Source organism: Coregonus clupeaformis, chromosome 6 (genome assembly GCF_020615455.1).
Source record: "Coregonus clupeaformis isolate EN_2021a chromosome 6, ASM2061545v1, whole genome shotgun sequence".
Taxonomy (NCBI): domain Eukaryota; kingdom Metazoa; phylum Chordata; class Actinopteri; order Salmoniformes; family Salmonidae; genus Coregonus; species Coregonus clupeaformis.
The window spans coordinates 8,036,452-8,061,234 of record NC_059197.1 but is presented as its reverse complement, the minus strand read 5'-3'; the positions used below and the strand labels follow the sequence as shown (position 1 = coordinate 8,061,234).

At 44.4% G+C, this 24,783-nt stretch overlaps 1 long non-coding RNA gene across 3 annotated transcripts; it reads left to right on the top strand.

Annotated features, from left to right (window-relative positions):
- Positions 1-14,139: 14,139 nt before the first annotated feature.
- LOC121567274 lies at positions 14,140-19,481 on the top strand. 3 transcript variants are annotated; one of them, XR_006001091.1, is made up of 6 exons: positions 14,140-14,375; positions 16,130-16,161; positions 17,256-17,665; positions 18,178-18,248; positions 18,469-18,762; positions 18,916-19,481. It is a non-coding gene; the product is annotated as an uncharacterized LOC121567274 (long non-coding RNA). The 3 variants fall into 3 exon arrangements; XR_006001089.1 differs by having other exon boundaries at positions 18,165-18,248; XR_006001090.1 differs by lacking the exon at positions 16,130-16,161 and having other exon boundaries at positions 18,165-18,248.
- The last annotated feature ends 5,302 nt before the right edge of the window (positions 19,482-24,783 follow it).

Below are 24,783 nucleotides of genomic sequence, written 5' to 3'. Positions count from 1 at the left end.
GTAATTTCTAAACGGTTCATCCGATATGGATGAAAATACCCTCAAATTAAGGCTGACAGTCTGCGCTAACCTCATAGTCATTGTATTAGTGCTGGAGTACAGAACCAAAACAACAACAAAATTGTCACTTTCCCAATACTTTTGGAGCTCTGTATGAAGTGCCTTCGGAAAGTATTCAGACCCCTTGACATTTACCACATTTTGTTACTTTACAGCCTTATTCTAAAATTGATTACATTATTTTTTCCCCCTCATCAATCAACACACAATACCCCATAAAACAATGCAAAACAGTTTTTGAAATATTTGCTAATTTATTAAAAATAAAAAACTGAAAAATCACATTTACATCAGTATTCAGACCCTTTACTCAGCACTTTGTTGAAGCTCCTTTGGCAGCGATTACAGCAACGATTATTCTTGAGCTTGACGCTACAAGCTTGGCACATCTGTATTTGGGGAGTTTCTCCCATTCTTCTCTGCAGATCCTCTCAAGCTCTGTCAGGTTGGATGGGGAGCGTTGATGCTCAGCTATTTTCAGGTCTCTCCAGAGAGTCCAGGCTCTGGCTGGGTTGTTGTCCTTTTGGAAGATGAACCTTCGCCGCAGTCAGAGGTCCTGAGCACTCTGGAGCAGTTTTTCATCAAGGATCTTTCTCTACTTTGCTCCGTTCATCTTTGCCTCGATCCTGACTAGTGTCCCAGTCCCTGCCACTGAAAAACAACGCTTTTCAACAGAATCGGCGGAATGAATACACCCCTGATCACACGCACACCGCACACTGTTAACTTTCATAGCAGCCACATACAAACAGCATGATCACTTTGCTCATTGTAAAATTTTGTCTCGCATCTACGCACTCTCCTCCTCTCAACTTTTCCCTTCGCTTGTGGACTTCAGTGCACAACACATCAGCTTTCTATGACCAGGCGCAACAACCTTTCTAAGCCAAACCTTCAGATCAAAACCGCTAACCTCTACAAACAGCCTACTTCGTTGTCACCATATTAGCTGACGTCATAGTCAACATAGCTAATAGAACTAACACGTTAGTATAACCGCTACAATCATGCAATACAGTGTACAGTCAGCAAGCAGTTACACCGGCGGGCCCCAGTGGCAATACATTAATAAAACCAAAAGCTTACCTTGACTTGGAAGAGTTACAGGGTTGGATAGCCATAGCCAGCTAGCTAACATAGCATCCCTCTGTTTGAGCCGGGTGTTTGAGTAGGCTAAACTAAATTTAGCTAGCTGCATTCGCTAGCTAAGGAAGTGAAAGTGAAAAGAATACAAGGAAATATAGCTAGCTCTCTCTCTCTTGCTTTTCCTTAATTTTTGAATAAATTAAAACTGTTCAACTATTGTCTTTCCCTCTCTTTGAGTCAACTACTCACCACATTTTATGCACTGCAGTGCTAGCTAGCTGTAGCTTATGCGTTCAGTGCTAGATTCTTTCTCTGATTCTTTGATTGGGTGGACAAGATGTCAGTTCATGCTGCAAGAGCTCTGATAGGTTATAGGACATCCTCCGGAAGTTGTCATAATTACTGTAAATCTATGGAAGGGGGTGAGCCTCCTAGATTTTGTATCGAAGTCAATGTAGCCAGAGGAGGACAGAAACTAGCTGTCCTCCGGCTACACCATGGTGCTACCCTACTGAGTTCTGTTGAGGTTACTGTAGACCTTTATTGCAAAACAGTGTGTTTTAATAAATGTGTTGGTGAGGGGGAGGATAACTTTCTTAATGTTTCACTATTTAAATTGTTCTGAAATTCACTGAGGAGAATGGTCCTCCCCTTCCTCCTCTGAGCAGCCTCCACTGATGTGAGCGGATGTGGTGGTGTGTGTGTACGTGTGTTGGAGTGCCAGTGTAAGTATGTTTGAATGTGCTGGCAGAAGTCACAGCACACCCATGGCACATCGGATCTACACTCCTGAGGGGAGCTTGCAGGCGGATCATGCTCCCCGCAGTGAGCACAGCAGGTGGTGTCTTCTTTTATAAAAAATAAAATTATAATACAATTGATTAACATAGTTTTGCAAATGTAGAAGATATTCAACAACAATAGTAATTGATACAACTGAGAGAGAGAAAAACTGATTATGAAGTACCTGAGAGTGGTACCATGGGTGGCGTGACAGACGTGACCGGTGGAGCTTTTCTCTTCCTTTTCTGTGCTGCAGTTTGAGAAAAAGTAGTGTTAGACAGAGCATGTTTCATGTAAACCCTTTTCAACTTTTTTACATTAATACCTCTGGAGGAAGCTACAGAGGTTTTGGAGGAGGTGGAGATGACTTGAGGGCTGGTGCTATGGACTATAGATACACTACCGTTCCAAAGGTTGGGTCACTTAGAAATGTCCTTGTTTTCGAAAGAAAAGCAATTTTCTTGTCCATTAAAATAACATCAAATTGATCAGAAATACAGTGTAGACATTGTTAATGTTGTAAATGGCTATTGTAGCTGGAAATGGCTGATTTTGGAATATCTACATAGGCGTACAGAGGCCCATTATCAGCAACCATCAGTCCTGTGTTCCAATGGCACGTTCCAATGGCCCAGTTAGAAACGAATAGATCCCCATCGATCCCCAACCATCGTTTTAGCCACCCCCAAAATAATTATTGGGGCTGTCTCTCGGGATTCCTCTTCGGCCGGCGCCTTGTGCGTTGCCGTTGCTCCTCTCTAAACCGGGCCTCCACTGTCTCCTCCCAAGGACGGCGATTCATCCCAGCCTGAATCTCCTCCCATGTCCAGGATCCCTTTCCGTCCAGGATCTCCTCCCATGTCCAGGATGTCTGCTCCTGGGCACGCTGCTTGGTCCATTTTTGGTGGGATCTTCTGTCACGCTCGTTTAAGGATGGGTCAGACCAAGGCGCAGCGTGAAAGGCATACATGTTTATTTCACCAATAAACTTACGAACAAAACAACGACACGTGAAGTCCTAAGGCTAAACACAATACAAGCCTCTAACACGGAACAAGATCCCACAACAACTGAATGCAAACAGGCTGCCTAAGTATGATCCCCAATCAGAGACAACGAGCGACAGCTGCCTCTGATTGGGAATCACACCCGGCCAAACATAGAAACACACAACATAGAATGCAAACATAGAAATACTAACATAGATATCCACACGTCCCATAAGTCAGGGCGTGACAGGGAACACCGACTTGACACCAAAAACTTCGAAACTCAAGAACTCGAATACCAGTGTCAACACCTGCTACCAACTAGCCAGCTAGCTAATAGCTAACGAACGTTTCCAGCGCTGTAGAAGCTGTGTTTATTACGCTCTTGTCCGGAACAATATTGACAATCCGGAGTTCCAATGTGGCAATTCTTTGCTAGCGGAGGATTACAGGAATGAGGTGACTATGCTTAGCAAACAAATCTCAATTCTGCACAAACATATGGGGAAAATGCAAATTGGAACTTTCTATTTTTCAACTCCTATAGCTGAACGCCGCTCTGGCCTGATTGATGTTTCCCTGCCTTGTCATCTGTCCCTATCCGAATGGCTTGTGCTACCGAATGGCTTGTGCTACCTGGAACTTGCCTGGAGAACAGCAAGATAATGTTCCAATCAGTGCTGGTCCCATGTCACAAGTCGTAGAAACTGAAGGCAGCGGCATGCTGCTATGCGGACGGGAGTGACTGCGAGATGTTCGGAGCAGATTGACATAAGGAAGAGCTTCGCTGCACTGGTACCTGATCTACCTGTGCCTTCATTGCTAGCATTACCTGTGTCTGTGACGGCGGTGCTGACTCCAACTACGCTGACTCCAGCAGCGGCTTCATCGTCGAGTTTGGCTCCTTTCCCGCTCTCTGGATCTGACTGGGCACTACCTGCTGTGGGTGGTCTGGACCTATTGCTGGGATCAGCGGGCATAAGCTATCCTGCTAATCGTGGGCCCGTGAAAGACTCAACGAATTGTGTGAGGGGTGGAAATGGGCGGATTTCTCCATTCCCTTCTCCGGCCGTTGTATTGGGCAGTTCAATGGTGAGAAATGTTTCAGTCCCTGGAGCAAAAACTTTGTGCTATCCAGGAGTACGAGTACAGGACATCAATAAGCTGCTCCCAAACATTTTAAACCACAATCAGGAAATTGAGTCTATCATAGTTCATGTGAGATTCAATGACATTATGAAGGGCAGCTCAGAACAGCTGAAGATGGATTTTAAAGAACTGATTAGGTCTCTACTTGACACCAACAAACGCCCCATAATATCTGGCCCTCTGCCCTCCCTAAATCATGGCATTGAACGTTTAGGCAGAATTTTAGCACTCCATAACTACCTGCAAGTCTATTGCAGCTTTGTGTGTGTAACATTTATTGACAATTTTGACAGCTTCTGGAAACAAAGCTTGTATCATAAGGAGGATGGGATCCACCCAAATCATTTGGGTTCCTGGATCCTTTCACAGCATTATAAGGCTGCGTTGAACCAATGACTTATCAATGACGCAAGCCCAGCTCATTTAATCCTTATCATTGTGTTGCTGAGTTGTCATAATGCTTCAGCAAATGTACATTATCCCAGGGGTGTTGGAAGACACAATGTAAATAACCAAATTTCAAATCAAATCAAATTGTATTGGTCACATACACATATTTAGCAGATGTTATTGCGGGTGTAGCTAAATGCTTGTGTTTCTAGCTCCAACAGAGCAGTAATATCTAACAATACACAATACACACAAATCTAAAAGTAAAAGAATGGAATTAAGAAATATATAAAATTAGGACGAGCAATGTCAGAGTGGCATAGACTAAAATACAGTAGAATAGAATACAGTACATACATATGAGATGAGTAAAGCAAATACATGTCAACATTATTAAAGTGACTAGTGTTCCATTATTAAAGTGGCCAGTGATTCCCAGCCTCTAAGGTGCAGGGTTACGTAACTGGGTGGAAGCCACCTTGTGATTGCTATTTAACAGTCTGATGGCCTTGAGATAGAAGATGTTTTTCAGTCTCTCGGTCCCAGCTTTGATGCACCTGTACTGACCTCGCCTTCTGGATGATAGTGGGGTGAACAGACAGTGGCTCGGGTGGTTGTTGTCCTTGATTATCTTTATGGCCTTCCTGTGACATTGGGTGCTGTAGGTGTCCTGGAGGGCAGGTAGTTTACCCCCGGTGATGCGTTGGGCAGACTGCACCACCCTCTGGAGAGCCCTGCGGTTGCGGGCGATGCAGTTGCCGTACCAGGCGGTGATACATCCCGACAGGATGCTCTCAATTGTGCATCTGTAAAGGTTTGTGAGGATTTTAGGTGTCGAGCCAAATTTCTTCAGCCTCCTGAGGTTGAAGAGGCACTGTTCCACCACACTGTCTGTGTGGGTGGACCATTTCAGTTTGTCAGTGATATGTACGCCGAGGAACTTATAACTAAGGTAAGGTAGAGGTGATATGATCCTTAAATAGCCTCCTCTCAAAGTACTTCATGATGACAGAAGTGAGTGCTACGCGGCGATAGTCATTTAGTTCAGTCATCTTTGCTTTCTTGTGTACAGGAACAATGGTGGACATCTTGAAGCAAGTGGGGACAGCAGACTGGGATAGGGATAGATTGAATATGTCCGTAAACACTCCAGCCAGCTGGTCTGCGCATGCTCTGAGGACGCGGCTAGGGATGCCGTCTGGGCCGGCAGCCTTGCAAGGGTTAGCACGATTAAATGTCTTATTCACGTCGGCCACGAAGAAGGAGAGCCCACAGTCCTTGGTAGCGTGCCGCGTCGGTGGCACTGTGTTATCTCCTGAGTGGCGCAGTGGTCTAAGGCACTGCATCGCAGTGCTAACTGTGCTACTAGAGATCCTGGTTCGAACCCAGGCTCTGTCGCAGCCGGCCGCGACCGGGAGACTCATGGGCGGCGCACAATTGGTCCAGGGTAGGGGAGGGAATGGCCGGCAGGGATGTAGCTCAGTTGATAGAGCATGGTGTTTGCAACGCCAGGGTTGTGGGTTTGATTCCCATGTGGGGCCAGTATAAAAATATATATATATGTATTCACTAACTGTATGTCGCTCTGGATAAGAGCGTCTGCTAAAATTAAAAAAAAAAAAATTATCCTCAAAGTGTGCAAAGAAGGTGTTTAGCTTGTCCGGAAGCAAGACGTCAGTGTCCGCGACGTGGCTGGTTTTCCTTTTGTAGTCTGTGATTGTCTGTAGACCCTGCCACGTACGTCTGATGTCTGAGCTGTTGAATTGTGACTCCACTTTGTCTCTGTACTGTTGTTTTGCCTGTTTGATTGTCTTACGGAGGGAATACCTACACTGTTTCTATTCAGCCATATATTCCCAGTCACCTTGCCATGGTTAAATGCGATGGTTCGTGCTTTCAGTTTTGCGCAAATGCTGCCATCTATCCACGGTTTCTGGTTTGGGTAGGTTTTAATAGTTACAGTGGATACAACATCTCCTATACACCTGATAAACTCAGTCACCGTATCCATGTATTCGTCAATGTTATTCTCAGAGGCTACCCAGAACATTTCCCAGTCCGCATGATCAAAACAATTTTGAAGCACGGATTCCGATTGGTCAGACCAGCGTTGAATATTCCTTAGCCGGGTACTTCCTGTTTTAATTTTTGTCTATAGGAAGGGAGGAGCAAAATGGAGTCATGATCAGATTTGCTGAAGGGAGGGCGGTGGAGAGCCTTGTAGGCATTTCGAAAAGCTGGGTAGCAGTGGTCCAATGTTTTCTCAGAGTGAGTGCTACAGGTAATGTGTTGGTAGAATTTCAGTAGCGTTTTCCTCAAATTTGCTTTGTTAAAAATCCCCAGCTACAATAAATGCTACCTCGGGATGTGTGGTTTCCAGTTTGCATAAAGTCCAGTGTAGTTCTTTGAGGGCCGACGTGGTATCGGCTTGAAGGGGAATATATACGGCTGTGACTTTAACCGAAGAGAATTCTCTTGGGAGGTAATACGGCCAGCATTTGATTGTATGGTATTCTAGATCAGGTGAACAAAAGGACTTGAGATTCTGTATTGAACCCAATTGGCTGAATGGACGGAGACAGTATGTCCCGAGAGAGCCATGTTTCCGTGAAACAGAGAATGTTACAATCCTTGATGTCTCTCTGGAAGATCCTCGCCCTGAGCTTGTCTACTTTAATATCCAGAGACTGAACATTAGCGAGTAATATACTCGGAAGCATTGGATGGTGTACACACCTCCTGAGTCGGACTTGAAGTCCACTCCAAATACCTCTTCTCCACTGGCGGTATTTTGGATCAGCCTCTGGAATCAGTTAATTTGCCCTGGGGGGTACGAACAAAGGATCCAGTCGTATTCCTGGTCGTAATGCTGGTGAGTTACCGCCGCTCTGATATCCAATAGTTATTTCCGGCTGTATGTAACAACACAAAAAAAATATTTTGCTGTGAAGAGACCGAATCATTAGATCATTTGTTTTGGTACTGTCCATTTGTAGCTTGTTTTTGGACACAGGTCCAGGAATGGCTAAAGGATTGCAATATTTACCTGGAGCTAACCCTGCAGATAGCACTACTGTGGGATCTGAAAAGTCATAGTCAATCGATCAATAATATAATAATACTTTTAGCAAAAATGTTTATTTTCAATTTACAATCTGTAGAAACAATGAGCATAGAAAGGTTCAGAACTGTTGTAAAACATCACAGTACAGTTGAAAAATATATGGCAAATAGAAATCCAATATGGATGGTGTTAAGAGATAGATGGGTGGTGTTGAATGGAATTGAAGAAGGGGACTAATAACAACTAACAACAACTAATAACAACAAGATAACTAATGTAAAGCATACTGTGTCCATAACAAGTATAAAGGTTATAGGTTGAGAGCTTTTGTGAAAGAGCACAGTTAGAAAGATATGGCATATAGAAGCAACCGGATGGACATCATGAAAATGATTGGAGAGGTTGAGGGTAGAGGAAGTTCAGGAGTAAAAACAAACAAAATATAATTATTGTAAAATTGACTGTGTCCATAAAATGTACAGTGGGGAAAAAAAGTATTTAGTCAGCCACCAATTGTGCAAGTTCTCCCACTTAAAAAGATGAGAGAGGCCTGTAATTTTCATCATAGGTACACGTCAACTATGACAGACAAAATGAGGAAAAAAAATCCAGAAAATTACATTGTAGGATTTTTTATGAATTTATTTGCAAATTATGGCGGAAAATAAGTATTTGGTCAACAAGCAAAAGTTTATCAATACTTTGTTATATACCCTTTGTTGGCAATGACACAGGTCAAACGTTTTCTGTAAGTCTTCACAAGGTTTTCACACACTGTTGCTGTTATTTTGGCCCATTCCTCCATGCAGATCTCCTCTAGAGCAGTGATGTTTTGGGGCTGTCGCTGGGCAACACGGACTTTCAACTCCCTCCAAAGATTTTCTATGGGGTTGAGATCTGGAGACTGGCTAGGCCACTCCAGGACCTTGAAATGCTTCTTACGAAGCCACTCATTCGTTGCCCGGGCGGTGTGTTTGGGATCATTGTCATGCTGAAAGACCCAGCCACGTTTCATCTTCAATGCCCTTGCTGATGGAAGGAGGTTTTCACTCAAAATCTCACGATACATGGCCCCATTCATTCTTTCCTTTACACGGATCAGTCGTCCTGGTCCCTTTGCAGAAAAACAGCCCCAAAGCATGATGTTTCCATCCCCATGCTTCACAGTAGGTATGGTGTTCTTTGGATGAAACTCAGCATTCTTTGTCCTCCAAACACGACGAGTTGAGTTTTTACCAAAAAGTTCTATTTTGGTTTCATCTGACCATATGACATTCTCCCAATCCTCTTCTGGATCATCCAAATGCACTCTAGCAAACTTCAGACGGGCCTGGTTATGTACTGGCTTAAGCAGGGGGACACGTCTGGCACTGCAGGATTTGAGTCCCTGGCGGCATAGTGTGTTACTGATGGTAGGCTTTGTTACTTTGGTCCCAGCTCTCTGCAGGTCATTCACTAGGTCCCCCCGTGTGGTTCTGGGATTTTTGCTCACCGTTCTTGTGATCATTTTGACCCCACGGGGTGAGATCTTGCGTGGAGCCCCAGATCGAGGGAGATTATCAGTGGTCTTGTATGTCTTCCATTTCCTAATAATTGCTCCCACAGTTGATTTCTTCAAACCAAGCTGCTTACCTATTGCAGATTCAGTCTTCCCAGCCTGGTGCAGGTCTACAATTTTGTTTCTGGTGTCCTTTGACAGCTCTTTGGTCTTGGCCATAGTAGAGTTTGGAGTGTGACTGTTTGAGGTTGTGGACAGCTGTCTTTTATACTGATAACAAGTTCAAACAGGTGCCATTAATACAGGTAACGAGTGGAGGACAGAGGAGCCTCTTAAAGAAGAAGTTACAGGTCTGTGAGAGACAGAAATCTTGCTTGTTTGTAGGTGACCAAATACTTATTTTCCACCATAATTTGCAAATAAATTCATAAAAAATCCTACAATGTGATTTTCTGGAAAAAAAATTCTCAATTTGTCTGTCATAGTTGACGTGTACCTATGATGAAAATTACAGGCCTCTCTCATCTTTTTAAGTGGGAGAACTTGCACAATTGGTGACTGACTAAATACTTCTTTTCCCCACTGTATATAGTATGTATAAGCTGGAAGTAGAGGCCTAAGCGTTGTTGTTCACTAGTTTACTCCAATTAGGGAAGGGGTGGTGGGGTTGGAAAGTCATAAAGGGAAATATATTTTTTAAAAGGATATGTATATGTATACGTATATGTGTTTATACGTATGTATGTGTATGTATATATACATGTATGTATGTATGTAGGTATGTAGGTATGTATGTATATATATATATATATATATGCGAGAGAAAAAACATATGGGGGATTGGAAGTGATGCAGACAATTACATTGATGGAAGTTATAATCTATCTGCAATATTAAAGCTGACCTCCCCCTAAAATAAATATATATATAGGAGCTAGAAGCAGAGCTGCCCTATCTGTCGGCACAATCTTGCCATAATTGATGTCCCTCTTACTGCCTTGAATGCCTCTGCTGATCCCACAGCTATTGTATGCAGTAATCATGTGCCTATGAACCAGAGTGATACTGTTAACACTGAGGTGTTGTGCCCTAGTAGGATGTCCACTGTGTGCAGATCACCCTGCACTAACATAAATAACATGAGCATGACTACCTCTGCTAAGCTTCCTAGTAAAGCAATAAAAACAATCACGCATCCCAGAAAAGTGCTAAAAATAGCCAATGTTAACATATGTAGCTTAAGAAACTATCGGAACTCAGGACAAGACCCAGATGCAGACAGTTCGAATCACAGATGTTTATTAACAAAACAGAGGGCAGGCAGACAACAGTTCAAGGGCAGGCAGAGGTCGGTAATCCAGGGCAGAGTCAGTAAGGTAACAGGAGACAGAGGGCTGTGAGACAGAGTTTTAATCCTTGATACATGAAAAGTGGATGTATACGGAGGGTGTGGGGCAACAGAAGACGAATAGCAGAGGGGCTAAGGATCTTAGAGAAGTGGCAGAGTAGGAAGTCCACGGCTCCCCGTTATCTGCTTGAGACGGGGAACCGGGGTCCGGTGGCGGTCTGCCTGTCGTCGATACCTGGAGGTGGTCTTGAGAAGAGCAGACCGGGCTCTCTTCCAGGTACGGCGACAGCGGCAGACAAACATCTGGGCCGAGGGTATGTTGACCTCTTCCTCTTGCTCAGGGAAGAGCGGGGGCTGATAACCCATTGAACACTCGAAAGGCGAGAGACCAGTGGCTGAGCAGTGGAGGGTGTTGCGTGCGTATTCTACCCACACGAGTTGCTGGCTCCAGGTGGTGGGGTTGGCAGAGACGAGGCAATGAAGAGTCGTCTCCAGGTCCTGATTGGCTCACTCATTGGCTCAACTGACTGGCCGTTAGACTGGGGGTGAAACCCGGAGGACAGCCTGGCCGACGACCCAATGAGTGTGCAGAATGCCTTCCAGTACCGGGACGAGAACTGAGGACCACGGTCGGAGACCATGTCCACCGGAAGCCCATGGATCCGGAAGATGTGCTGCACCATGAGCTGGGCCGTCTCCTTGGCAGAGGGTAGCTTGGGGAGGGGAATGAAATGGGCGGCTTTGGAAAACCTGTCCACCACCGTGACGATAGTGGTGTTGCCATCAGACGGAGGGAGACCAGTGATATATGTGACCATGGATGGTGAGGGACAGGAAGAGGTTGAAGGAGGCCAGCCGGAGCTTGCTGAGGAATCTTATTCTGAACACAGACAGTGCAGGCGGTGATGAACACGGAGATGTTAGGGACCATGGTGGGCCACCAAAAGCGTTGTCGCACAAAGGCCAGGGTCCGACGGTAGCCAGGTTGGCAGGCAAGCCTGGAGGAATGAGCCCATTCCAGGACCAGGGAGCGTCTGGGACAAACATCTGGTTAGCCGGGCCCCCACCCGGTGCCATCTTCACCGCGAGTAGTTCTCGATTCCCCACGTCATAATTCCTCTCTGTGGTGTTAAGACGATGGGAGAAGAAGTCGCAGGGATGCAGCTTAAGGTCCAGGGCAGAACGCTGGGACAAGACGGCCCCCACTCCAACATCCGAAGCGTCTACCTCCACCACGAACTGACGGGACTGGTCAGGATGGATTAATATGGGAGCTGTGGTGAAGCGGTGCTTAAGGTCAAGGAACGCCCGGTCAGCAGCTGGGGACCACGTGAACGGGACCTTGGGAGAGGAGTGCTGACAGGGGGGAAGCCAGGGTGCTGTAACCCCAGATAAAATGGCGATAGAAATGGGCAAATCCTAAGAAGCGTTGCAGCTGCACTCTGGACGTGGGTTGGGGCCAATCCACCACTGCTCTCACCTTTCCGGGATCCATCTGTACATTACCGGCAGTGATGATGTATCCAAGGAAGGAGATGGTGGAGCGATGGAATTCAAATTTTTCTGCTTTGACAAAAAGCTGGTTTTCCAGGAGACGCTGGAGGACTTGTCGGGCGTGGAGAACGTGTTCTTGAGCTGAGCGGGAATAGACGAGGACGTCGTCGAGGTAGATGAACACGAACCGGTTCAACATGTTCCGGAGAACGTCATTAACCAGGGCCTGGAACGAATGGCATCACCAGGTATTCATAGTGTCCGCTAGCAGTGTTGAAGGCTGTCTACCACTCGTCACTTTCCCGTATCCGCACCAGATGGTAGGCATTCCGCAGGTCCAACTTAGAGAAAATTGTGGCCCCCTGGAGCGGCTCAAAAGCCGAGGCGATGAGTGGTAGCTGGTAGCGGTTCTTAACCATGAGGTCATTGAGGCCCCAGTATTTGATGCACGGGCGCAGGGTTTTGTCCCTCTTCTCCACAAAGAAGAACCCTGCGGGGGAGGCAGAAGGACAGATACACTGCAGTCATAGGGTCAATGCGGAGGAAGCGAAGTGGCCCGGGCCTTGCTGAAAACCTCCCGGAGGCTTCTTCCGAGCCCACAGAATTATGTCCCGGGGCAGGCTGCGCCGATTTCAGGCAATGGGCGTGGCAGAACGGACTCCAGCCCAGGATAGCACCAGCAGTCCAATTGATAAGGGGATTGTGTTGCTGGAGCCAAGAAAACCCCAATACCACGGGAACCTGAGGAGACTTGATGAGCATGAACTTTATTGACTCACTGTGGTTCCCTGACACTCACAGGTTGATAGGAGTAGTATTGTGGGTGACTCTGCCTATAGAGCGGCCATCCAGTGCTCTATCATCCATGGGAATGGAGAGGGGTTGAGTGGGGATGCCCAGCTCTGACACCAGGGTAGCGGCCATGAAACTCTCATCGGCCCCAGAGTCAATGAGAACCCAGAGAGATTTCCACTGGTCGCCCCACAGCAGGATGGCATAATTAATAATAATTAATATTGTTTTTATTTTATTTGATTTATTTAACCTTTATTTAACCAGGTAAGCCAGTTGAGAACAAGTTCTCATTTACAACTGCGACCTGGCCAAGATAAAGCAAAGCAGTGCGATAAAAACAACAACACAGAGTTACATATGGGGTAAAACAAAACAAAGTCAAAAATACAAAAAAAATATATATATACAGTGTGTGCAAATGTAGCAAGTTATGGAGGTAAGGCAATAAATAGGCTATAGTGCAAAATAATTACAATTAGTATTAACACTGGAATGATAGATGTGCAAGAGATGATGTGCTAATAGAGATACTGGGGTACAAATGAGCAAAATAAATAACATATATAGGGATGAGGTAGTTGGGCGGGCTAATTTCAGATGGGCTGTGTACAGAGTACTCGTACCTACTGATGAGCCTGGTCTTTTAATGGACAGGTAGACACGTAATGATCGGTAGTCCCGCAATACAGACAACTCTTGGTACTAAGTCTGCGTAAACGTTTGGCTGGAGACAGCCTAGCTCTGCCGAGATGCATTGGCTCCAGTTGAGAGGGATGAGGCAAAAGAAATGGCAAATAAGTCTGTGTGGCTTTTGACATTATCGATCATAGTCTGTTGATGGAAAAACGTATGTGTTATGGCTTTACACCCCCTGCTATATTGTGGATAAAGAGTTACCTGTCTAACAGAACACAGAGAGTGTTCTTTAATGGAAGCCTCTCCAACAAAATCCAGGTAGAATTCCCCAGGGCACCCTTAGTTTTTTCTATCTTTACTAACGACATGCCACTGGCTTTGAGTAAAGCCATTGTGTCTATGTATGCGGATGACTCAACAATATACACGTCAGCTACTACAGCGACTGAAATGAGAGCTGCAGTTAGTTTCAGAATGGGTGGCAAGGAATAAGTTAGTCCTAAATATTTCAAAAACTAAAAGCATTGTATTTGGGATGAATCATTCACTAAACCCTAAACCTAAACTAAATATTTTACTGAATAATGTGGAAATTGAGCAAGTTGAGGTGACTAAACTGCTTGGTGTAACCCTGGATTGTAAACTGTCATGGTCCAAACATATTGATACAACAGTAGCTAGGACGGGGAGAAGTCTGTCCATAATAAAGCGCTGCTCTGCATTCTTAACAGCACTATCAACAAGGCAGGTCCTACAGGCCCTAGTTTTGTCGCACCTGGACTACTGTTCAGTCGTGTGGTCAGTCAGGTGCCACAAAGAGGGACTTAGGAAAATTGCAATTGCTCAGAACAGGGAAGCACGGCTGGCCCTTAAATGTACACAGAGAGCTAGAAACGCCGTTCTAATTTCAAAAATTGCGGAACGGTCTCGATCGAGTTCCTTGTATACAACTTTTTGATATATGTTATACTTTTTCCGTTATTCACTTTTTGTCCTCTTTTTTTCCTCCATCTGCTTTCATGGGATTTCTCAAGATTCTAAGGCTCCCCATTGTGACATCATCACTACCAACTGCCATTCTCTGTAAGTGAAATCATGCAGCCATTGACCGAAATCAGCTAATAATTCCACTTTTCAACAACTTAAACAAAAAAGTTAAACCATTCCCATCTGTGTCTACTTCTCTGCTATTCATATCTGTTTACGGAATCAAAATATTCACTACGGAACTTACAGTACAGCTGTTTTTGTAACTGCATTACCACATGTTCTTCCAACATTTCCCAAACAACTGGCGTTTTGACCACTAACGCAACAAGTTAGAGAATTTTAATTATTTGGTATGAAATCTTCCTCTACTTCTCTGCTTGTCAAATCCGCAATCGGATTCGAAATCATGCATCCCAATCTGTAACTAGAGGCATTTTAGCAACCCATTGCCTGTCTCTTTCTAGCTGCTGTAAATTATGTCAGAAGCTAGCAGATTCATTATTTTTCAAACAACGGCCGTTTTGACCACTAACGCATCAAATTAGAGAACATTTGAAAAAGGAACGAAATCTTCCACTACTTCTCTGCTTGTCAAATCCGCAATCGGATTCGAAATCGTTCGTTCCAATCTGTAACTAGAGCTGATTTAGTAACCCATCGCCTGTCTCTTTCTAGCTGCTGTAAATCATGTCAGAAGCTAGCAGATTAATTATTTTCCAAACAACTACCATTTTGACCACTAACCCAACAAGTTAGACTTCTCTGCTTGTCAAATCCGAAAACGGTTTAGAAATCGTGTGCACCAATCTCTAGGTAGAGCAGTTTTATTAACCCATCGCCTGCTCTCTTCTAACAGCTCTCTGTGTCATTATTGAGATTCCAAAACAGAACCGTTGCTAGGATACTCACTGACACTGAGGGCCAAAATGATGAGGAGAGAGAAGAGAGTGACCACAATTACTAACCTCATCCGCACAACTTCTAACCACATCTAGTATCCACAACCAAACAATTACATACCACAACCACACAACTTTTGACAGCAACCACACAACTGCTTAAAATACCTAGTGACCACAACCACACAAATTTTGACCTCAACCGCACAACTTCTGACCACATCTAGTGACCACAACCACACAATTACATACCACAACCACACAACTTCTGACTGCAACCACACAACTTCTGACTACAACCACACAACTCCTGACCTCAACCACATAACTTCTGACTGCAACCACACAACTGCTTACCACATCTAGTGACCACAACCACCCAACTACTGACAACAACCATACAACTTCTGAACACAACCACACAACTGCTTACCACATCAAGTGACCACAACCACACAACTTCTGACAACAACTACACAACTGTTGACCACAACCACACAACTACTGACCACAACCACACAACTACTGATCACAACCACACAACTTCTGACTACAACCGTACAACTTATGAACACAACCACACAACTGCTTACCCCATCTAGTAACCACAACCACAGAACCTCTGACCACAACCACACCACTTTTGACCACAACCACACAACTTCTGACCACATCTAGGGACCAAAACTACACAACTTCTGATCACACAACTACTGACCACAACTGCTGACACAATCTACTGACTATTGATGGGAATTAAAAAATATTTCACTATTGGAATAATATAATCAAAGCACACATTTAAAAACGTATTTCACTACCACAAAAACACTTTTGAAGATCTTTAGCAAGCCCCACAACTTTACTTGTAAAGTTACCATCTAGTTTTCACAAGTTATCTTCCTTTTCTGAAATAGCAAAATTTTTTTTGTTGTCTGCTGTTTTCAGTGCTCATCATCATCGATCGGAATATCTAGCAGGTAAGATCAGCGTATCAGGCTACAGTAATATGTTAGCACGGTTAACAAGATTTACAGTGTAGCTACAGTAACGCTATCTAACGTGTTAGTAAACTGGTGTTTGGACACATACCCAGGTTTCCGAAGTAACGTACATGTAGCTCGCTTAATGTCCGATGACTCTGACCATCAAAATAGTCTGTTAACCCCACTATTTCCACACTAAGCTGGAGTTATTCTTTTCTTATTACCTAGCTATCTAAACAGTGTGATTTTATAGCAAGTAGTTGTGTTTTTTCACTCAACTCAGCGTCAGCAAACCTCTCCTTTTCTCTTTTAATTAATTTAGCTAATTGGACTAGACATACAGTTGCTACAGGGAAAACACTGTCTTGATATCTAATAGGCTAGGGTAATCATGTTAATTATGAATTAAAAGGCACGAGCAATATCCTATGCACTTGCTTATGCTGGTGTGTCTGTTTGTGGTAGAAACGTTCTTTAGCGCCTCCCGAGTGGCGCAGTGGTCTAAGGCACTGCATCGCAGCGCTAGCTGTGCCACTAGAGATCCTGGTTTGAGTCCAGGCTCTGTCACAGCCGGCCGTGACCGGGAGACCCATGGGGCGGCGCACAATTGGCCCAGGGTAGGGGAGGGTTTGGCGAGCAGGGATGTTCTTGTCCCATCGCGCACTAGCGACTCCTGTGGCGGGCCAGGCGCAGTGCACACTGACTCGGTCGCCAGGTGTACAGTGTTTCCTCTGACACATTGGTGCGGCTGGCTTCTGGGTTAAGAGGGCACTGTGTCAAGAAGCAGTGTGGCTCGGTTGGGTTGTGTTTTGGAGGACGCATGACTCTTGACCTTCGCCTCTCCCGTATCTGTACGGGAGTTGCAGCGATGGGACACGACTGTAGCTACCAATTGGATACCACGAAAAAGGGTGAAAATACTCACACAATTCTTTTTATTTTGCAAGAAGCTAGAGATGACAACATAGGTAGCTCGAGTTTATACACTTAATTTTATTGTTCCGTCTATTAATCCAGTCTGCTCACTGTGATTAAAATGTATATCATTTATGCTTATTAAATACAAACATTCCCCTTTATTTTCACAGCAGACATTGAGCCCAGCTTCAGAAAACTGCCAAATGGAAGCCTTGTCTTAACGGACAGTAAGGATTCCAGGACTTACAGGACAAAAACTACTAAAAGAGTGTGGTGCAGTTTGGCCTTTATAAGGAGCAGACCTTCAAGTGGGTGGTTGAAACTGTGCTGGGCTGGGTGGGGTATTGGCATCGATGCTAAAATAATCTGCCTCTCAGCCAGTGTGGAGTGATTTCAAAAACCATGCTGCTAATAAGATGGCTTTCAAGGAATACATGGAGCGCTTCCCTGAGGGCTGGGAGGCTATCAGGATTAAGTCCAACATCCAGACATCCTCCACCACCCAGCCATCCTCCACCACCCAGCCCTGCAAAGACCAGATGACCACTGGTTCCCAAAGGTCCTCAACATCCTCACTCAGGTCAGTACTCCCGAGTGGCGCAGTGGTCCAGGCTCTGTCGTAGCCGGCAGCGACCGGGAGACCCATGGGGCGGCGCACAATTGGCCCAGCGTCGTACAGGGTAGGGGAGAGAATGGCCAGCAGGGATGTAGCTCAGTTGGTAGAGCATGGCGTTTGCAACGCAAGGGTTGTGGGTTCGTTTCCCATGGGGGGCCAGTATGGAAAAAAATAAAAATAATGTATGCACTCACTAACTGTAAGTCGCTCTGGATAAGAGCGTCTGCTAAATGACTAAAATGTAATTGCTGGTTGAAAAACTACGCCCCTCCCAGAATCTCGACAGGGCAATAAGGATGCGCATGTCTCCTCGGAAGGTTCAGCCTAGTAAGCTCTATATTATGTTAATATAAATTATATCATAATGATGATGTTTTAATTTAGTTTATGGAGATAATAGATAAGTTAAACAAAGGATCGTCTTTTGATGGTGTTTAATCTATTGATCTAATTTATTTAATAGTTCTACTTTTCAGCACTTCCAGCCTCTGAGCCTGATGATGGTGAGCTCCTTATTGAAGCAGAGCAGCTTGAGTCACTGGAGTCAGTGAGTTTATTACATATAGTACTCACTGCTCAGCCTCTTTGAGTCTCATTCTATGTGTTTGTATGGTGTATTTGAAGTATTTATAGTGATGACTTACATTTTAAATGATGTACTAGACCTACACAAGTATGTCTCATGTGATATGATGACCTGTTCTTTGGGGAATTTATCATCAATACATTATTTCTCATGTGGGGATGTTGTTGTCTTTTGATTTCAGGGAGAGACGTATGCCTTCCCAAGGGATGGCAACGCATTTTACCTGATGTGGACCATAAGTGGGTGTCCAAGGCATTTTTCAGGTGGTCAGGGAAGGGTGAAGCTGTATTGCCCAAATTCTGACTGTGAGAGGGGGGAGTTGACCTCATCAGGACTCCACCAGAAGATCAGCGAGGTTGTGGATGTGGATGGATCCTACTATGTGGCAGCAGAATGCCTTCAATGTCCCAAGTGCAGTAGGAAGGTCATCAGTTGGAACATATGGTTCCTTACACTGTTCCACACAAATACACTGGTAATGGCAATATACTTTTAATGTAATTAATAATCTAATGCAGCTTTTATATTTAATACAAAAAACAGCAACACATTTCTCTTTGTGAAATGTTATTATAGAACTATTCCATCAGTCCGGTGTATTCTCATATATTTATTTATTTTTCTTTAGGGGAGCTGATAGGTTTGGAGTAACTCTTCGATCAGACTGGTTTGGTGCTGCAGGATTACAAGGCTGCCATTGAGGAACTGGAGACAGGTGATCCTGATGTCCAAGGGGAGGATGATGAGGGCTTTGTGGAGATTGTGGAATTTCAGGACCTGACAGCTCCAGTGCTGGAGACAGCCCTGCCCCTTGTTGGCACCTTTCGTCCTACTCCCACCCCCTCTACCAGCATCCAGTCCACAGCTGCATCAGTCAGTCCCCTGTCCTCCACTCCTGAACGGGCTACTCCACCACCTGGGCCTCTGTCCTCCACACCTGCGCTCGCCAGTCCATCAGTCAGTCCCCTGTCCTCCACTCCTGTATGGGCTAACGTTACTCCTTAGTCCATGGACCATAAATGTTATTTTTAAAGTGTGAATTGGCTCTGGCAGTCAAAACAGCCAAATACTCCATCTAAACATGAATTGATTCTCAATTCCGGTACAATTCTAGAAACATTCTAGAGATGGGAGAACCTTCCAGAAGGACAACCATCTCTGCAGCACTCCACCAATCAGGCCCTTGTGGTAGAGTGGCCAGACGGAAGCCACTCCTCAGTAAAAGGCACATGATAGCCCGCTTGGAGTTTGCCAAAAGGCACATAAAGACTCTCAGACCATGAGAAACAAGATTCTCTGGTCTGATGAAACCAAGATTGAACTCTTTGGCCTGAATGCCAAGCGTCATGTCTGAAGGAAACCTGGCACCATCCTTACGGTGAAGCATGTTGGTGGCAGCATCATTCTGTGGGGACGTTTTTCAGCAGCAGGGACTCTGAGACTAGTCAGGATCGATGCATTGATGAACGGAGAAAAGTACAGAGAGATTCTTGATGAAAACCTGCTCCAGAGCGCTCAGGACCTCAGACTGGGGTGAAGGTTCACCTTCCAACAGGACAACGAACCTAAGCACTCAGCCAAGACAACGCAGGAGTGGCTTCGGGACAAGTCTCTGAATGTCCTTGAGTGGCCCAGCCAGAGCCTGGACTTGAACCCGATCGAGCATCTCTGGAGAGACCTGAAAATATCTGTGCAGCAATGGAGCGTTGGTCTCTCCATCCAACTTGACAGAGCATTGAGAGGATCTGCAGAGAAGAATGGGAGAAACTCCCCAAATACAGGTGTGCCAAGCTTGTAGCGTCATACCCAAGAAGACTCAAGGCTGTAATCGCTGCCAAAGGTGCTTCAACAAAGTTCTGAGTAAAGGGTCTGAATACTTATGTAAATATAATATTTCCGTTTTTTCTTTTTAATAAATTAGCAGACATTTAAAAAAAACTGTTTTTGCTTTGTCATTATGGGGTATTGTGTGTAGATTAATGAGGGAAAAAAACAATTTCATCAATTTTAGAATAAGTCTGTAACCTAACAAAATGTGGAAAAAGTCAAGGGGGTCTGAATACTTTCCGAAGGCACTGAATTTCAGAAGAACAGAATATGAGTTGACCTACTGTATGTTATCTGGCTATGCTCCATGCCATAGCCTATAGGCTTGTTTATATAGCTGACAAGATATGCTTATAAGTCCCGTGCCATTATTTTATATTTTATGATTTAATAGTAAGAAGAATATAGTTGAACTTAGCTGAATAAAATATAAAATATATTTTTCCCATTCGGAGTGAGTGCGCATATGAGCGTAAAAGTGATCATTTGAAACAGGTCCTATACTCTAGATTTTGAGTTATTTGGCAACTTTAGTTGTGAATGATACAAACCTTAGAATGTCTTGTAAATCCAAACATATATGGGCTGCATGATGCGACTATAGGCTGTTAATGATTTGAGAAAGTAGCAAAAAAAGATTGCCTCAGGCTGCATAGCCGTTCTCTCATCAAGTGAGTATACAGTAGGCTAGACCAATAATGTACCAAATACATATATATTTTTAAGTACACATGTTTTTCTGCCATGTGTAATATGTGGTAGGCTATGTGTTGTATAACAGCTCAATCATTATTTTAATTCAGGTTTGTTTTCGGGCTTGTGCTCATATAGACCTATGCATAAGCTCAAATAAGAGTATGGGTGTTTTGAATTAATCATCTTAGAAAGCGCTTTCCATTTCCTTGTGTTAGGCTTTGAAACAACATCCAAAATGACATTGTTTTACAGTCAGTTTCAACCTGCTGTTGAACTTCTTTCTTCAAATTGATCATCACAGTGAACTTCACTGTGATGATCACTCTAATTTACCCGTGTAGAACGTTGCCGTGTAGAGCGTTGCATTAGTTCCGCTTTTGGCGCTCGCGTGTAAAATAGTTATAAATTCATAATTTTTTATTTGGTCAGCACGGGGGGGCCACAGGGGTGGCCAGGGACATTTCCAGGGAGGCACGGGCCTCCCCCGGCCTCCGTGTAAAACCGCCACTGAGTGAAGTGAGTTTTAAAATCAAGATACTGTTTTGGTAACTGTTTGATGTGACTGTACGTTGCTCTGGATAAGAGTGTCTGCTGAATGACTAGGATGAATATTCTGCACCAATCAGTGGAGACATTTGAGAAGTTCCTCTCAGAGGGACATCGAGGGGGAAAGGCGGTGTGTCTGAACGTCGCCTGGAGAATGAAGCGCTGCCAATCGCCCAGCGTGTGCTTGGACCAGAGGAGAGCCCTCCAGTCACAGCTCCTAATCCCTTCAGAGTTCGCACTTAGAGTGGGCTCTTTGCACTGGCCCCAGCCCCTGGCTTTCACCAGCAAAAAGTGCCCCCAGCAAATAGACACACTTGCGTCCCCCCGACCAGCCAAAATAGTACCAACCCCACCACACCACACACCACCACTATTAAGCCCCAAAAACTCCCACAGCCATCCCCTAACCCACAAAAACATGGGCAAGGCAAAGCATAGGAGTGGTGGTGGAGTTGCAGTTGGAATTGGGATGGGGTTGGTATGGGGTTTCCAATTCAAATAAGGCTGATGGTAGAGGGAGTTCTGATGTGGCTTGGACTCAACCGTCACCAGGCTCAAAGGCGTTAGGTCTGGACAGAGACGTAAGGGGTGACATCGTAGAAAGAGAGGGACAAAAAAGGACTAAGGGATAAATAGCCAGCCCAGAACTTACATCACCTCATGAGTAACACTGTTCCAGTTCTTGGTTATGTAACAACTGTTATAAGTTGTATAGACCTCAGACAATGCAGAGATATGGAGAAGCTCCCTAGATGTGTATGTGGGGGTCAGTGTACATGGATACCTACCTAGGTCAGTGTGTATGAATGTGGGGAGTTTTTCAAGTACTGGGTTGTCTCGATAGTCATGCATGCTCAATTATATAATGCAGAATGACATTGATTGTGAGTTTTAAAAAGGTGTCCTGTTCCAATTTCCACAGTTGCTCCTTCGGTTGGGTACCGCATCTGCTTATTGTCAGCATTTCTCTGGCCCCACCTTCAGGCAGAAAGATGCTCTGTGTCACTTTTTCATGAAGAGGGTACTGTTATCAGTAGCATAGGGTGGTTAACCTGGCTGAAAAACTCAATTGTTGTGAGTACTTTAACTTATCTTAAAACAAAACATCTGAGAACATCACAGTACTTGTACCTCGAAGGCTGTGCAACAAGAAAGTGTGTGTGTGTGTGTGTGTGTGCGTGTGCGTGTGTGTGAGTGAGAGAGAGAGCAGACACTCTTGGATCTCCACGTGGGAAATCTTGCATCTCTTTCAGGCCCAGTGATGGAAACACATGTGGGCTGGACTAGAGAATGGAGCCTGTGGTCCAGAGGGAATGAGATCTTAGCGTGACACCCATTGACACCCTGAACAGTTCCCAGTAACCCTCACTCAGCTGTCCTGCGACAGGGTCACATAGGGAGGCACTAAACCCCCCAAAACATGGGGTGTAGCTGGTTCGTTCCAACAACTCTGTGCCTTTTGAGAAGTGTAACTTGGTCAAAGAAACATTTGAGTTCATCTAAGTTTAACATTCTGTCATAAAGAGCACTTGTAAAAAAATGTATATACAAAAATGGGTTGACCTTAAAATGAGGGACAGACGTAAATGAAACACTAATCACGTGAAATAAATAATCATCTTCAGAAATAACTTTGTCAAAGCAACTACATAACTAGGGCTTTACAATGATGGTGAAAACTTTGAGAAATGTTGCTGTTACGTGGGTTAAAATCTTCCTAGAAGTCACAGAGGGTGCAATGAGAGACATGCTGAATGTCTTTATTCATATACAAAATCTGATTTATTGAATTCTTCATGTAGTCTATATTAAAGGGCACTTCATTTTAAATAACATACTTTTAAAATTCAATATTGGTGCAACATTTTTACTTAAAATATCAAATGGATGCAAAAGGCACTCTTTTCATGGAATAACCCAGCTATGTGGCATGGGGAGACAGGGAGAGACCCCCTCGAAAGTCTCAATAAAAAGATGCATGGATTTGAAGGTCTCAATAAAGAAATGCATAATTTCAAATGACTCAATGAAGAGATGCATACATTCTAGCTATGATTAGATATACTGTAGCATGTGAATTAGCCTAAGTAGTTGGTGATTTGTAAGGGGTTGGCAGAATTGGAATTTTTCACAGAGTCTGCTGAGGTATGCTATGTCCGAGGCTTGGTTAGGAAAGCCCCAAGGCTTGTATAGTGTAGTCATGCAGTTAAAATTGGTGGTCAGATAATTCTTTATGTAGAGTATTTTGAGGTTGTTAACGATATGCTATTTTAAACACGAGATCAAGCTTGAATTTAACCCAGTGAAATGGTGCTGACAACAGTAAATATACGGACCGAATATACACAAAATAATTTACACATAAAGTATACAAAGTGTAAAATGTTGATACAGAGTATAGATGAAGCCAAGTAACCGGTAGTGTGGACACCTGCCTGGCCACACAACTGCCTGGGGCATGATCTGCTCAGAGTACACGGTGTGTGTGAATCCATTGAGCATTCAGAAAACAATCAGAGCCGAGGCTCTTCTTATTTATTTTTTACAGAGCCTATAAATAAAGAGCTGTCAGTGTAGGGTGTTTACAGCTCATTGTTTTAGCGCCTCTGACCTGCACCCCTCGTCAAGAAAAGGTGCCTGCGGCAGACTGGTGGCAGAGCGGCAGTAAAGACGGAAGAAGAGGAAGAGCGGGGGGGACATCTGTGGCTGACGCACTGGCTGCTGATGGCCCTGTGTCACGCATGAATGCCTGGGCATAGCCTGCGCAGGCTGGTCCTTCTGGTCCACCTGGCAGGTAGCCTAACAGTTAAGAGCGTTGGGCCAGTAATTGAAAAGTCGCTGGTTCTAATCCCCGAGCCGACTAGGTGAAAAATCTGTCAATGTGCCCTTGAGCAAGGCACTTAATCTTAACTACTCCTGTAAGTCTACTAAATGACAGCTACCCCTGCTCAGTGTTATGTCATTATCTATCCACTCATCTGTATTATATAGCCTCAGCATCATCAGCAATGCCCCTCTCCCCCCATCCCCATAAGGATTATTATCACCTGTATTTATCCCGCCCCCCCTCACCACACACACAAACATACCTCTAAAATTGATACAGTTGAAGTCAGAAGTTTACATACACCTTAGCCAAATACATTTAAACTCAGCTTTTCCACAATTCCTGACATTTAATCGTAGTAAAAATTCCCTGTCTTAGGTCAGTTAGGATCACCACTTTATTTTAAGAATCAGAATAATAGTAGAGAGAATGATTTATTTCAGCTTTTATTTCTTTCATCACATTCCCACTGGGTCAGAAGTTTACATACACTCAATTAGTATATTCTAGCATTGCCTTTAAATTGTTTAACTTGAGTCAAACGTTTCGGGTAGCCTTCCACAAGCTTCCCACAATAAGTTGGGTGAATTTTTGTAGGCC